This window comes from Elaeis guineensis, chromosome 6, assembly GCF_000442705.2.
Source record: "Elaeis guineensis isolate ETL-2024a chromosome 6, EG11, whole genome shotgun sequence".
In the NCBI taxonomy this organism is placed as follows: Eukaryota; Viridiplantae; Streptophyta; class Magnoliopsida; order Arecales; family Arecaceae; genus Elaeis; species Elaeis guineensis.
The window spans coordinates 79,045,606-79,050,705 of NC_025998.2; the positions used below are offsets into that span (position 1 = coordinate 79,045,606).

Genomic DNA, 5,100 nt, shown 5'->3' on the forward strand with positions numbered 1-5,100 from the left:
TGAATTTTTAATTCAGTGATGGAAAGCTTTTGGGCACAGTTAAGTACTTACAAAGTCAGAGTGTGATCGAGATAGGATTGACCACTCCAAGAGTTGGAGACGAATGAGTCGCTGTATTTCAATTTAGTAAAACCTTGGACAGGATAATCCATCAGATAAATTTGATATTTTGAAACATAATGTGGACAACCTGATCAGAGTTGACTGTAGAACTCCGAGGTGTCCTATGATCATTTTGGTCAAGGGGATGAATTATATAGAAACTATATCCACATGGGTTCTGAAGATGTTGTTCTACACATTCGACCTATCCGACTATCGGGTACCATTGCTAGATGGTCACTTCGATTGAAATAAAAATTTATTTCTATGCTATTAGCTTAGATTCAGATCTATGAGGTCACACACATTAGAGTTCATGATCCAATCGGATGATTGATCAATGATTAAGAATCATTCTAGGATTAAACGATCAATACGATTGACATTTAACCAAGTACAAATATTACAGGAAGATCGATTAGCAATTTAATTGCTAATTGGCTTAATTTGATTAAGTCAATGGGCTGAGATTAAGTTTAATTGAATATAATTTAATTAAATTTAGTTTGGGCTTGATTGGATCAAGTCCAATTAGTTTATTGGATAAGTCAAGTGCAAGAAAAAATTAGTCCTAGTTCAATTAGGACTTGAGTCAACCTAATTTCTAATTTGATTAGAAAATTAAAATAAATTTAAATCTAATTTAATCTGATTAAATTAAATTTTTAATTAGGTTAAGATTTATTTTAATTAGATTGATCTAATTTTGATTTGATTTAGTTTGAGAAACTAAATTAAAACAAGTCATAAGATAGAATCCTAGTAAGACTAGGATTCTACCTTGCACCACATAAGCCCCCCACGCCCTCTCTCTTATTCCACGTCAATTTTCTCTTATTTTGTGTGACAAAAATATTCTTCCAGGTCTTCACCATGCCCAAAAGGTTTTCTCTTTTCTTTCTTACATGGAATATGGTTGTGGATCAAATCAAAGTAGGAATAAGTTTGGATTTCAAATTCTATGAGATAGAGTTTTAGAAATCCAAAACTCTTTCCTTTTTATACTGATTTTTCTCAGTTTTTTTCTAAAATTTTTGTGGATTTTATGGTACTTGATAGGCACCCTTTGCAGTTGGTCTATTGATAAACACTTAATTTAAGTATTTTAAATTAAAAAATTATATTTAATTTATCTTATTTATTAAGAATTTGATGTTTCTTTCTATGTTTTACAGGAAAGGTGATCGCCGATACAAAGAGTCCGATTCATAGATCAAAAAGACTCAAGTTTGAAGAAAATTAGATTTAAAATAAAATTAAAATAAAAGAAAGATGCATCCGGTATTATAGAAAATGAAGATACTATGCAAGGAATCCAAAAAGGATATAGATGTCATTATGATGGAATTTTTGTTTCTTTTTGGAATATAAGAAAAAGGGATTCACGTGAATTTGATCTGGGTGGTTTCACGTGATTCAAATGCTTTGGCGCGCGTAAATTCTTTGGCGCGTAAACACCCGCGCGCGGGACGCGGCGTGGACGCGCGGGACGCGGCGTGGACGCGCGGGGACGGGCGTGGACGCGCGGGGACGGGCGCGGATGCGGGACGGGCGCTGATGCGGGCACGGGTGCAGCATCTCGCGGGTGTGGGCGCACTGCAGACAAGTTCAAAATAAGGAAAAAAATAATATTTAGAAATGTTTTGAAAGATTTGTATTTTTTTAGTCCCACATCGAAAAATCATGTAAAACTCCTCCCTCCTAACACCTATAAAAAGACTTTTGTACTCTCATTGGAGGAGGAGCCCAGAAATTCTTCTAAAGCCTTGCATAGAGGAACAGAAAGGGACTACTTCATGAGCAGCTAGGCTAGCAGTCTCGGGAGTGGAGAAGAAATTTTGTAACGACACAGAGATGGTTTATTGTTCTAAACTTTTCTGTATTTCTTTATATGCAATAAAGATTATGCTTTTTATTTAAATTGTCATGAGTTCTTTATTTGCTCCCTATCATATGCTTTTATTTATGCTTTCTTGTTAGATTAATATTAGGAATAACTTTTACTTTCCGGAGACGCGTCGTGATCTATGGATACGGGGCGTGCCGAGGAAAGAAGAGTTGTGTACCTAGTCTTTCCGGAGACGCGCCGTGATCTACGGGTACGGAGCGTGCCGAGGAAAGACAGGTATTTTTCCTACGATTAATCACATCTATTTAGTTAAAAAAGAAATACAACTCTGCTAGTGCAAATTAATTCAAAACTCCCGAGCTCTTTATTTTTTAATTACCTCATTTTTACGATAATTTATTTTCTAAATCAAAAACAACGCTTCTTTCTTTTACCTTGCAATTTTAACTTAGCCCAAGGTCCCTGAGGATACGATCTCGACTCATCCTACCTACGTAGTGAGTAGAGTTATTTTTGGTGCTATCAACGACTACGCATCAAATTTTGGCGCCGTTGCCGGGGATCTTGGCACGGTTGAATTAAAAAAAAAAAAAAAATTGAAAAAAAAATTTTTTTTTTAAATTTTAAAAAAAAAAAAAAAAATACTTTTCAGTTTTTATTTCTCGTTTTAAATTTTTTTTTTTTTCAGCACTTTCTAGCTAAATAATCTTATTTGCATAATTACAGAATTACCTTGCATAACTAATTTACTATTTAGAATTTTGCTGCTTAGAATAATTTGCTACTTTTCATAGCCCAGTAATTTATTGCTTTTTAGACTTAATCACTTAAATTTATTTTCTTGCAAAACTAAAAAAAAAAAAATTTAAAATATATATATATATATATATAAAGATAAAATTATATATATAAAAAAAAAAACCACTGACATTTCATAACACTTAACTAAAATAGCGTAACCTCAAATATAAAAATTTCTAACCTGATTGGACACCTTGTTTCCTTGCATTGCATCTCCATAATTGATCTTAAGGGCAATAACCCATTAACCAGATAAGGTGGGGATTTGATCACCCTTCCTTGGCCCACAAATCACTCCCTTGCATTTGCATAACCTAGACCTTAATTTAAAATCAACTAGACGTCAACCCTAGAAATTTCGAGCTCAATAGGATAAGAAAACTCTAGAGTTGAACCGAGTGCGGATTGGTTAATTGCTCGGTGTCTAAGGCAAGTGGTTAAAGAAAGTGGTTTTCAATTGGTTCCGTTGACTGACCTGGCCAACTTAGTTGGTGTCTAAGGAAAGCAACGAGCAGGAAACCTCCCACATCTTACGCTTACCTGGCCGAGTCAGTTAGTCAGTCTTGAGCTTGGAGTGCTCAAAAGCAATCTTGAAAGTTAGGAGCTGTCTAGATCTAAGTTAACCTTAGGATAGAGAGTCTATGATTGTTTAAGTTGATTGCAATTAACATCTAAACATTAATTAATTTCTCCCTTTTCATAGATTTAAGGTTCTTAGGTTCTTCTCTTTAGATTTTCTTCATTCTTTTCTCACTTTATTATAAAAATATATATTTAAAAAAAAAAAAAAAAAAAATTTCTGTGTGTGCTCTACAGTATAATTGTAAGGTGTATGCTTGGCCGTAGATCGTTACGACCAGAAATCCAACCTTTTGATCCAGAAATAGAAAGAACCTTTAGAGCCTACAGACATAAAAAGATGGACCGAAATCAGGAGAATGATCCACCCAAGCAATTGAAGGAGTACTTTACTCCTTCCACATATACCTACTCTCCTTGTATTCAAGTACCCCCTGTGGAGGCCACTCAATATGAAATTAAGTCCAGTATAATCCAAATGTTACCTTCATTTTATGGACTTAGTAATGAAGACCCTTATAAACATCTTGAAGAATTTCTTGAGATATGCTCAACTGTCAAAATTCACAACTTCTCCGATGATGCTCTTAGGTTGAAATTATTCCCTTTTTCACTTAAGGACAAAGCCAAATACTGGCTACATACTTTGGATTCCATGACTATATCAACCTGGGACCAGCTGCAAGGAGAGTTTCTCAAGAAATATTTTCCCATAGGAAAAACTAATCAAATAAGGAAAGCCATAACTAGTTTTTCCCAATTAGATGGAGAAATGTTTCATGAAACATGGGAGAGATTAAAAGACCTTATTAGAAAATGTCCCCACCATGCTGTACCCAAGTGGCAGTTAATCCAATGTTTTTATGATGGGCTCTCTGAAAGACATCGACAAATGGTCGATGCATCATGCGGTGGGACATTTATGCTGAAAAGTGAGGATGAGGCATGGCAACTGTTTGAAATTTTAAGTGAAAATTCATTACATCATATGTCTTCCTCTATTAGAGATAAACCCATGTTAAACTCAAAAAGAGGTGGAATATATGAAGTAGGAAATGCCATAGATATCCATCAAAAGGTAGATGAACTGTCCCAAAAATTAGATCGTCTTCTAAACACTGGACAATCTCCGATTCCACCTAATCCAATCCAAGAAGTTTGTGCATTGTGTGCAAGTCCAAACCATTTTGTTAGTGAATGCCCAGCCGCACCCCAATTTCCTGAGTTTGTGCACGAGCAGGTTCAGCAAGTCCAACAAGCTCGCAGATCAGGAAACGATCCATATTCGAACACTTATAACCCCGGCTGGAGAAACCATCCAAATTTTTCCTGGAGACCACAACCAGTGGTTGGTCCTGCCACATCTCGACCTCAATATCAGGATCCAACATATAGGTATGGACCATACCAGCAATTTCAAAATGTTCCTCAACCGTCTACTACTGGTCACAGTTCAGCTTTTGAGGAAAAAGTCCTGAAAGCACTAGAAAGATTAGAAGTCAACACTCAGACCCTTAACTCCCACACACAATCCATTGCTAAGCTAGAGACCCAAATAGGTCAACTAGCAACTGCATTCAGTAGGAGGGAAGGAGGAAAATTACCTAGCCAACCAGAGAGCAACCCAAGAGGGCAATTTGTGATTGAGAGTTCTAATACCCTAGAAGCTTTTTCTGAACATGCCAAATCAATCATGACTCTGAGAAGTGGGAAGGTCATTGAACACACTAGCAAAACCAAAGAGACTGACCCTAAATCTCTAACCGAAT

General features: G+C 35.9%; 1 non-coding gene across 1 annotated transcript; it reads right to left on the minus strand.

Moving 5' to 3' along the window:
• Positions 1-4,058: 4,058 nt before the first annotated feature.
• LOC140859013 (small nucleolar RNA R71) lies at positions 4,059-4,164 on the minus strand. Its single transcript, XR_012142413.1, has one exon. It is a non-coding gene; the product is annotated as a small nucleolar RNA R71 (small nucleolar RNA).
• Between the last annotated feature and the right edge of the window lie 936 nt (positions 4,165-5,100).